Genomic DNA, 11,492 nt, shown 5'->3' with positions numbered 1-11,492 from the left:
GGGGTCTACGAGTCATCAGGGACAGTCATCAGGGCAGCAGGTCGCCGCACCACGTTTTTTTGAGTGCGGTGACACAGGCCACATGAGGAGATACTACCCCAGGCTTAGGGGCAAGGCAGTACAGCAGGGGCAGCAGCCCATGACTCCAGCACCAGCGGCCCAGCCACCTAGAGGTGGAGGGCAGAGTGGTAGAGGCCGATCCAGAGGTGGAGGCTAGACAGGGAGAGGTCAGGCAGCTACTCCTCAGTCAGGTGGAGGCCAGACAACCAGTGCTCCAGCTAGATTCTATGCTCTTCCAGCCAGGCCGGATGCATTGGCCTCAGATGCCGTCATCACAGGTATTATCTCCGTCAGCGGTAGAGATGCATCGGTATTATTTGATCCAGGGTCTACTTATTCTTATGTATCATCTCTGTTTGCTCGTTTCCTGGCTATTTCTCCTGAGCATTTTAGAAGGAATTTTATAAGTTTGGCTTACAGTGCATTTCAGTGTTATCGATGTCCGTTTGGGATTCCGAGACTGTGAATAGCTCCGTATGGTGATTCTGGAGTTGGGGGCGCGATCAGAAGTGAATTCGGAGGTCCGTAGGTCATTTTGGAGCCATTTGGCTAAAGATAGAAATTTGAAGGTTTTGAGAAGTTTGACCGGAAGTGGACTTTTTGATATCGGGGTCGGAATCCGATTCCGACAGTTAGAGTAGGTCCGTAATGTTAAATATGACTTGTGTGCAAAATTTGAGGTCAATCGGACATGATTTGATAGGTTTAAACATCGGAAGTAGAAGTTGAAAAGTTCAAAGTTCATAAAGCTGGAATCGGGGTGTAACTCATGGTTTTAGCGTTGTTTGATATGATTTGAGGCCTCGAGCAAGTCCGTAATGTGTTTCGGGATTGGTTGGTAGGTTTGGTTGAGGTCTCGGGGGCCTCGGGTGGATTCCGGGTGGTTAATGGATCGAATTTGGAGTTGAAGAAAAGCTGAGGCAGCTGATATCTGGTATTTCCGCACCTGCAAAGATTTGGCCGCAGGTGCGAAGCCGCAGAAGCGGCCAGGAAGACCGCAGATGCGGATTTTGGTGAGGGGTGCTGGGACCGCAGATGCGGTCAGGGAGCCGCAGATGCGGGACCGCACCTGCGGAAAAAGGAAGCGCAGAAGCAGAAGCTGGGGAGGCCAGGGTGGACCGCAGAAGCGGCCTGGTGACCGCACCTGCGGAACCGCAGAAGCGGTCCAGGGTCCGCAGGTGTGGAAATGACTGGAGCAGTAAGGTCTTTAAAATTCAGGATTGAGTTCATTTCAACCCCATTTTTCTTCCATTTGGGTCGATGGGGAGCAGTTTTGAGGCGTCATTTTCGTCACTTGCTATGAGGTAAGTAATTTATGCTAGCTTTGAGTTAAATACAAAATTATATCATAGAATTGGGCATGAAAATTATGGGGAAATTGGTATTTTTGGAAGAAGACCTAGAAATGTTATAAATTGGATTTTTACCCCAAATTTGAGCATGGAATTAGGAGTAAATTATATATTTGAGCTAGTGAAGCCATGGGTAGTCTTTATCTTCGATAAATTTCGGATTCCGGGCACGTGGTCCCGAGGGCATTTTTGTTAACTTTCCAATCGGGGTTAGGAATTGTTGTAAATTGGATTATAATGAGTACCTTAGCATATATTAATGGATTTGTATAACCATTGGCTAGTTTTGGAGCATTGTGCGTCGGTTCAAGCCTTCGGAAGAATGTAGAATGCCGGTCATGGGTCTTCAGAGCGAGGTGAGTCTCCTTTCTAACCTTGTGAGGAGGAAATGTCCCCACAGGTGAATTAATTGGTTATGTGCTCCTATTTGCGGGGGCTACGTACGCACGAGGTGACGAGAGTCCGTGCGTATCTACTATTATGCTATTGTCCGGGTAGCTAGGACCCAAAAGCATGAATACTTGGATTATTTGCAAACCCTATGATAGCTTGAATTGCTTATATCACATAGAATTGGTAAATGAATTTTCAAAAGGGATTAAACTTTACTTCTTAAAAATTGTTAAAAGAGGAATTGATATATTTTGATAAATATTCCCTGATAAGTTCTTAATTGACTGATTGAGCATGTATCTCTATGTGTGCCTGCGTCGCATGCATGATTCACGAGCAGGGTATGTGTTTATTTATGGAACAGGCCGAACGCCTAGGCAGATTAAATAGATGCATCTATGGTTCGGGCCGTTCGACCCTCGGCAGTGCACAATTTATATTTCTGTTGGAGCTGGCCGTCGACCTCGGCATGATTTGCGCATGATATATATTGTTTTCCTGAGAATTTTAAAGGTGGATATTGCCTTTCATGGCTTGGTATAAATTGATAAAATAATGAAAAGTAAATCTTGAAAATCCTTTGTTAATTGTTAAAAGGTGTTTACCTGTTTTATAGCCTTGTGAATTCGATCATGCTATATAAATCCATGAGTTCCTCACATTTTAGTATATTATTACTGGACCATTAGTAAGAGTCAAAGTTGACCATCTCGTCTCTACTTCTTCGAGATTAGGCGGGATACTCATTGAGTACACGTTGATTACGTACTCATACTACACTTCTGTGCATTTTTGTTGCACAGGTATATGTACCTCTAGCAGCCTACTAGGCGTAGCAGCGTTGTGACGACCCGGCCGGTCGTCTTATTAATTTACACCCCGATCCCCCATTAACTGTCTCCCCTAAGTTCATTTCTGCTATTTTGGTTTGTCGGGACGTTCGGTGTTGAGTTTTGGAGAGTTTTGGGACACTTAGTCCCTAAATGAGAGCTTAAGTGTTGAAAAGTGGTCCATAGTCGGAACAGTGTGAAGACGACCTCGGAATGGAAATCCGATGATTTCGTTAGCTTCGTTAGGTGATTTTGGGGTTGGGAGCGTGTTCAGAATGTATTTTGGAAGTCCGTAGCTCATTTAGGCTTGAAATGCCGAAGTTTGAATTTTTAAAGTTTCCGGTCCGATAGTGAGTTTTTGATCCGGGGGTCGGATTGGAATTTTGGAAGTTACAGTAGTTCCGTCATGTCATTTGGGATGTGTGTGCAAAATTTCAGGTCATTCGGACGAGGTTCGGGTAGGTTTTTGATCGAAAGCGTGTTTGGTTGGAGTTTGAAGTTCTTAGGCTTGAATCTTTGATTAATTGGGATTTTCGGCGTTGTTTTAGGTGTTTTCAAGATTGGTACAAGTTTGAATAAGGTATTAGGCGGTATTGGTACTTTTGGTTGAGGTCCCGGGGGCCTCGGGATGATTTCGGGTGGTTAACAGAAGAGTTTTTGAAGTTGAGAGGTAGCAGCACTGCTGCTTCTGGTATCTATCCGCATTTGCGGCATGGGAACCGCAGAAGCGGAGCTGCAGAAGCGGCCCTGGTCGTCGCAGAAGCGAGATAAGCCCTCCCCCTCAGGAACCGCAGAAGCGATCGCCCTTCCGCAGAAGCGGAACCGCAGAAGCAGTCGCCCTTCTGCAGAAGCGGAACCGCAAAAGCGGTCGCCCTTCCGCAGAAGCGGAACCGCAGGAGCGGTTATATGTCCGCGGAGGCGGACTCTGGTCCGTTAAGTGAAAACCGCAGAAGCGGTTTCTTGTCCGCATAAGCGGGACCGCAGAAGCGGTCCCTTGTCCGCAGAAGCGGAAATCCCTGGGCAGAAATAGAAATGTCGAGGGTTTGAGTTCATAAGTTACAAAATCAATTGAGAGCTTGGTTTAAGGTGATTTTGAGTGGGTTTTGAAGTGAAGATCATTGGGTAATGTCTCTTTAATCCCTCCTAGTTTATATTTCATTATTTTGTAGTTAAATCCTCCATTAAAATTCGAATTTGGGGTTAAAATTTGAACAATTTGGTTAAAACTTCTTAGGCCAAACTATTGGGTTTTGAGTGAGCATTTGACCTCCGATTTGGGAGATTTTTATACGGTTAGACTCGTGAGAGTACGAGGGTCCTGAAAATGTTAAAATTATTCGATTCCGAGGAGTTGGCCTGAAGGGCATTTTGGTCATTTCACCTAATTTTACGCCGTAGCTTTAAAGTTATTAGCGGAATCAGTTGTTTGCAATATTATTTACGATATGTAATTGAATTGAATAGATTTGGGCCATTTGGAGTCGGATACTCGTGGCAAAGGCGTGGTTTATATTGATATTGAGCCGATTCGAGGTAAGTGGCTTGTCTAACCTTGTGTGGGGGACCTTTCCCCTTAGGACATGATCCTTGAATATTTGAATGCCTCGTACGTGAGGTGACGAGCGCGTACTTGAGCTAATTGTTGTAAACCCGTTTCTACTCGAAGTATTTAAATTGAGATTTTCTTGTTTACTTGTTCATTTTAGACTGTAAGTTATACCTGTGCTAGCCTAGAGACGCATGTTTAGCTGACTTACTTGCTTAATTGTTTAGCTGTACTATTTGTACTCTGTGAAGCATGTTAGGCTAGAATTTTACTATTACTTGTTCTGATTTTAGCATTTATTCTGAGATTATGAGTTGTTGTTGTTGTGTGTTTAATTTGGGACTACGGGACGGCTTCCCGGGAGATCCCCTGTACTTGAGATATTATGGATTGAGGGTGCAGGATACCAAGAGATCCCTGGCACATGTATTTCTATATATACTGGGATACCAAGAGATCCCCGACTTACTTATTGAGGATACCAAGAGATCCTCGGGATATCAAGAGATCCCCGGCTTACTTATTGAGGATACCAAGAGATCCCCGACTTACTTATTGAGGATACCAAGAGATCCTCGGGATACCAAGAGATCCCCGGTAATTATTCCTTGTGGAGGGCAGTGCTCCTTGTATTGTTATCTTTGTTTTCTGTTACTGTTCTTCCTTATTTACCTGGTTTAGTTCTCGCTGTAGACTTTATTTAAACTGTTTCTGTTATCTCATTAATTATTATGTTTATCTCAGTAGGGCCCTGACCTTCCTCGTTACTACCCAACCGAGGTTAGGCTTGGCACTTACTGAGTACCGCTGTGGTGTACTCATCCCCCTTCCTGCGCTTGTTTTTCATGTGCAGATCATCCAGGTACCTCTACTCAGGCGCACTATCCTTGAGGCGAGGAGATACATAGAGACTTCGAGGTATATCTGCAGCGTTCGCAGACCGAAGAGTCTTCTTCCTTAATCTAGTGTAGTGCTTTTATCCTATCATATTTTGATGTAGACATTCTGGAGACTAGAGTACTTATGGTAATTCTTTTAGCCTGTGTTTTCCCGTGAGTTTCCGGGTTTTGGGATTTGGTTGTAGACTTCCGCATATTATTTTGAGTTGTATGGGCCGAGCGGCCTTATACACAGTTGTTGTTTTCTTATGATCAGTTCTAATTAATTATTCCGCAGATATTAATCTATTGTTCCGCACTGTTAGGCTTACCTAGTTATAGGAACTAGGTGCCATCACGACATGTTCATGGAGGGTGAACTGGGGTCGTGACAAGTTGGTATCAGAGCTCTAGGTTCATAGGAGTCACGAAAACACAAGCCGGTTTATTAGAGTCTCGCTGATCGGTACGGAGACGTCTGTACTTATCTACGAGAGGCTATGTAACTGTTTAGGAAAAATCTTGGTTTCATTTGAATTCCTTGTCGTGCGACATTTTTGACATTAATTCTAAACTTCTGACTTCTATTCTCTCACAGATGGTGAGGACACGTGCTACCCGGGATGATCAGGCACCCGCGCCCCCTACTGCAGCCGTCAGAGGCCGGGGCCGGGGTAGAGGTCGAGGACGCACACGTGGTGCAGCCAGAGCACCTGCGCGAGCTGCCGCCAAGGCACCACCAGCAGATCCAGCTGAAGCCCAGGCACCTGGCACACCTACTACTGCCACTACTACTCCATCTCTTTAGGAGACTTTGGCTCAGTTCATGAGTATGTACACCACCTTGGCTCAAGCAGGGTTGCTTCCCCTTGCTGCAGCCACATCCCAGGCCAGGGGAGGAGCACAGACTCTCGCCATCCGCACTCTTGAGCAGCGAGTGCATGTTGAGCAGGCTCCCGAGATTATTCCCGCACCACCTGCAGCGCCAGTTCAGCCCGAGGACGGGTCAGCTGCTTCAGAGGACGAGCAGCGGAGACTTGAGAGGTTCAAGAAGTATGATCCCCCAGTATTGAGTGGATTAGCATCAGACGATGCCTTGGGATTTCTAGAGGAGTGTCACCGTATTCTTCGCACTATGGGCATAGTGGAGTCCAGCGGGGTTTCTTTCACTGCTTTTCAGCTTCGGGGAGCCGCCTATGATTGGTGGCGCACTTATGAGATAGACAGTCCAGTCGAGGCTGCTTCACTGACTTGGACCCAGTTCTCGGATATGTTCATGAGAGAGTTTGTCCCCCAGAGTCTCAGGGATGCATGGCGCGCAGAGTTTGAGCATTTGCGCCAGGGTGCTATGACCGTTTCAGAGTATGCTATCCGTTATACCAGGTTGGCCAGGCATGCACCGGCTTTGGTTGCTACAGTTCGGGAGAGAGTTCGCAGGTTCATTGAGGGTCTTATTCCACCCATCAGATCTAGCATGGCTCGAGAGTTGGAGATGGACATTCCTTATCAGCAGGTAGTGAGCATTTCTAGGAGGATTGAGGGTATGCTCGCCAGGGAGCGAGGGGAGAGGGAGGCCAAGAGGTCTCGAGAGTCGGGTCACTACTCTGGTGCCCGTACCCCAACAACAGGTCGTTATGGTAGAGGTTATGCGGGTTGCCCCGTTCATTCAACTCTTCGGTCAGTCAGTAGTACTCCAGCTCCACCTACACCTCAGGAGCCTTACTATGCACCTCCAGTTTCTAGCGCGCCTCCTATGCGGGGTGTTTCCAGAGGTCAGTCCAGTAGACCTGGACCTAGTCAGTCACAGGCACCGCGTCCTCCCAGAGCTTGTTACGAGTGTGGTGATACACATCACTTGGTGAGGGATTGCCCCAGATTTGGGAGGAGCGCGCCCCCACAAACTTCTCAGCCACAGCGTGCTCCTCAGGGTTCTCAGGCCATGGTCACAGCCCCAGCTGCTACCCCACCTTCCCAGCCGGCTAGGGGCGGGGGTCGGGGAGATAGAGGTCGCTCTCGAGAGAGGGGCCGGGCCAGATATTATTGTATTCCTGCTCGCACTGAGGCTGTTGCCTCCGACTCCGTCATTACAGGTATTATGTTGGTTTGCCACAGAGAGGCATCTGTTCTATTCGATCCAGGCTCTACTTACTCATATGTATCTTCTTACTTTGCTCCGCATTTGGGTATGCCTCGGGATTCTTTGAGTGCCCCCGTTTATGTTTCTACTCCTGTGGGAGATTCTCTTGTTGTGGACCGCGTTTATCGGTCATGTTTGGTTACTATTCGTGGTTTGAGACTAGAGCAGATTTATTGTTACTCGGTATGGTGGATTTTGACATTATTCTGGGCATGGACTGGTTTTCGCCCCATTTTGCTATTCTTGATTGTCACGCCAAGACCGTGACGCTGGCTATGCCAGGTATTCCGCGTGTTGAGTGGAGTGGTACTTTAGATCACACTCCCAGCAGAGTTATCTCTTTTCTTAAAGCTCAGCGCATGGTCGAGAAGGGGTGTGCCGCGTATTTGGCTTATGTGAGAGATGTTAGTGTTGATACCCTTTCTGTTGATTCTGTTCCAGTGGTACGGGATTATCCCGATGTATTTCCACCTGATCTTCCAGGCATGCCGCCTGATAGGGACATTGATTTTGGCATTGACCTGTTGCCGGGCACTCAGCCCATTTCCATTCCTCCGTATCGTATGGCTCCTCCTGAGTTGAAGGAGCTGAAGGATCAGTTGCAGGAATTGCTTGGTAAGGGTTTTATTCGACCCAGTGTTTCACCGTGGGGTGCTCCTTTCTTGTTTGTGAAGAAAAAGGATGGTTCTATGCGCATGTGTATTGACTACCGCCAGTTGAATAAGGTTACATTGAAGAACCGTTATCCTTTGCCCCGCATAGATGATCTGTTTGACCAGCTTCAGGATGGACAAGTGTTTTCTAAGATTGACTTGCGCTCAAGGTACCATCAGTTGAAGATTCGGGAGCCAGATATCCCGAAGACTGCCTTCAGGACTCGATATGGTCATTACGAGTTCCTTGTTATGTCATTTGGGCTGACCAATGCCCCTGCAGCTTTCATGCATTTGATGCACAGTGTGTTCAGGCCATATCTTGACTCGTTCGTGATTGTTTTTATTGATGATATTCTAGTGTATTCCCGGAGTCGGGAAGATCATGAGCAGCACCTGAGGACCGTGCTACAGACCTTGAGGGAGAAGAAGTTATATGCAAAGTTCTCAAAATGTGAGTTTTGGCTGAGTTCTGTGGCATTCTTAGGCCATGTGATTTCTAGTGAGGGTATTCGGGTGGATCCGAGGAAGGTAGAGGCCGTGCAGAGTTGGCCCAGGCCGTCCTCAGCTACAGAGATTCGCAGTTTCCTTGGCTTGGCGGGCTACTACCGTCGTTTCATGGAGGGATTTTCATCGATTGCTGCCCCTATGACTAGATTGACCCAGAAGGGTGCCCCATTTCAGTGGACAGAGGAGTGTGAGGCGAGCTTTCAGAAGCTCAAGACAGCTTTGACTACAGCCCCAATCTTGATGTTGCCTACCGGTTCGGGGTCTTATACTGTCTATTGTGACGCCTCGAGAGTTGGCCTTGGAGCAGTGTTGATGCAGGACGGTAGGGTGATTGCCTACGCGTCCAGACAGCTGAAGATACATGAAAAGAATTACCCTGTCCACGACCTTGAGTTAGCTGCCATTGTTCATGCCTTGAAGATCTGGTGTCATTATTTGTATGGTGTGCCTTGTGAGATCTATACTGATCATCTGAGTTTGCAGCACTTACTCAAGCAAAAGGATCTTAATATGCATCAGAGGAGGTGGTTAGAGCTGCTGAAGGATTACGACATCACCATCCTGTATCACCCGGGCAAGGCCAATGCGGTGGCGAATGCCTTGAGTCGTCCGGCGGAGAGTTTGGGGAGTTTGGCATACCTACCAGCTTCAGAGAGGCCTATGGCGATGGATGTTCAGGCCTTAGCCAGCCAGTTCGTGAGATTGGATCTTTCAGAGCCCAGTCGGGTTCTAGCTTGTGTGGTTCCCCGGTCTTCCTTATTTGATCGCATCAGGGAGCAGCAGTATGAGGACCCTCATTTACTTGTCCTTAAGGACAAGGTTCAGCGTGGAGATGCCAGGGATGTGACCATTGGAGATGATGGAGTATTGAGGATGCAGGGCCGGATTTGTGTGCCCAATGTTGATGGTCTTCGAGAGATGATTCTAGTAGAGGCCCATAGTTCGCGGTATTCCATCCATCCGGGTGCCGCGAAGATGTATCAGGACCTGAGGCAACACTACTGGTGGAGGCGGATGAAGAAAGATATAGTTGGCTATGTGTCTAGATGCCTCAACTGCCAGCAGGTGAAGTATGAGCACCAGCGCCCTGGTGGGTTGCTCCAGCAGATAGAGATTCCGGAGTGGAAATGGGAGCGCATCACCATGGATTTTGTATCTGGACTTCCACGGACCTTGAAGAAGTTTGATTCCATTTGGGTTATTATGGACCGGCTGACCAAGTCCGCTCATTTTATTCCTGTGTGTACCACTTATTCATCGGAGCGGTTGGCGGAGATTCATATTCGGGAGATCGTCCGTCTACATGGTATTCCAGTTTCTATCATTTCAGACAGAGGTACTCAGTTTACATCGCGGTTCTGGAGAGCCGTGCAGCAGGAGTTAGGCACTCGGGTGGAGTTGAGCACAGCGTTTCACCCCCAGGCGGACGGATAGTCCGAGCGCACTATTCAGATTCTTGAGGATATGCTCTGTGCATGTGTGATTGAGTTTGGAGGGTCTTGGGATCATTTCTTGCCACTGGCGGAGTTTGCTTACAACAATAGTTATCAGTCCAGCATTCAGATGGCGCCGTATGAGGCTTTATATGGTAGGAGGTGTAGATCTCCGGTGGGTTGGTTTGAGTCGGGTGAGGCCAGGCTATTCGGCACAGAGTTAGTTTAGGATGCATTGGAGAAGGTTAAGACGATTCAGGATAAACTCCGTACAACCCAGTCCAGACAGAAGAGTTACGCGGACAGGAAGGTTCGTGATGTTTCATATATGGTTGGTGAGCGGGTTCTGCTTCAGGTCTCGCCTATGAAAGGCGTCATGAGGTTTGGGAAGAAAGGAAAGCTGAGTCCGAGGTTTATTAGCCCTTTTGAGATCTTGAGGCGAGTTGGGGAGGTTGCCTATGAGCTTGCCTTACCTCCCAGTTTGGCCAGAGTTCATCCGGTATTTCATGTTTCGATGCTCCGGAGGTATCACGGTGATCCGTCGCACGTGTTGGATTTCAGTTCAGTCCAGTTGGACAAGGATCTATCCTATATTGAGGAGCCAGTGGCTATATTGGACAGGCAGATCAGGAAGTTGAGGTCAAAGAACATAGCTTCAGTGAAGGTTCAGTGGCGGGGTCAGCCGGCCGAGGAGGCGACTTGGGAGATCGAGCAGGATATGCGCAACAGTTACCCTTATCTTTTCACTACTTCAGGTATGTTCTCTATGCTCGTTGGAGGACAAACGAATGTTTAAGTGTAGGAGGATGTGACGACCCAGCCGGTCGTCTTAAGAATTTACGCCCCGATCCCCTATTAACTGCTTCCCCTAAGTACATTTCGGTTATTTTGGTTTGCCGAGACGTTCGGTGTTAAGTTTCGGAGAGTTTTGGGACATTTAGTCCCTAAATGAGAGCTTAAGTGTTGAAAAGTGGTCCGTAGTCGGAACAGTGTGAAGACGACCTCGGAACGAAAATCCGATGGTTCCGTTAGCTCCGTTAGGTGATTTCGGGGTTGGGAGCGTGTTCGGAATGTATTTTGGAAGNGTCAGTTCGTGAGATTGAATCTTTTAGAGCCCAGTCGGGTTCTAGCTTGTGTGGTTTCCCGGTCTTCCTTATTTGATCGTATCAGGGAGCAGCAGTATGAGGACCCTCATTTACTTGTTCTTAAGGAAAAAGTTCAGCGAGGAGATACCAGGGATGTGACCATTGGAGATGATGGAGTATTGAGGATGCAGGGCCGGATTTATGTGCCCAATGTTGATGGTCTTCGAGAGATGATTCTAGCAGAGGCCCATAGTTCGCGGTATTCCATCCATCCGGGTGCCGCTAAGATGTATCAGGACCTGAGGCAGCACTACTGGTGGAGGCGGATGAAGAAGGATATAGTTGGCTATGTGTCTAGATGCCTCAACTGCCAGCAGGTGAAGTATGAGCACCAGCGCCCGGGTGGGTTGCCCCAGCAGATAGAGATTCCGGAGTGGAAATGGGAGCCATCACCATGGATTTTGTATCTGGACTTCCACGGACCTTGAAGAAGTTTGATTCCATTTGGGTTATTATGGACCGGCTGACCAAGTCCGCTCATTTTATTCCTGTGTGTACCACTTATTCATCGGAGCGGTTGGCGGAGATTCATATTCGGGAGATCGTCCGTCTACA

The sequence above is a fragment of the Nicotiana attenuata genome, unplaced genomic scaffold, assembly GCF_001879085.1.
Source record: "Nicotiana attenuata strain UT unplaced genomic scaffold, NIATTr2, whole genome shotgun sequence".
NCBI lineage: Eukaryota > Viridiplantae > Streptophyta > Magnoliopsida > Solanales > Solanaceae > Nicotiana > Nicotiana attenuata.
Note: the sequence above shows the minus strand (reverse complement) of the source record.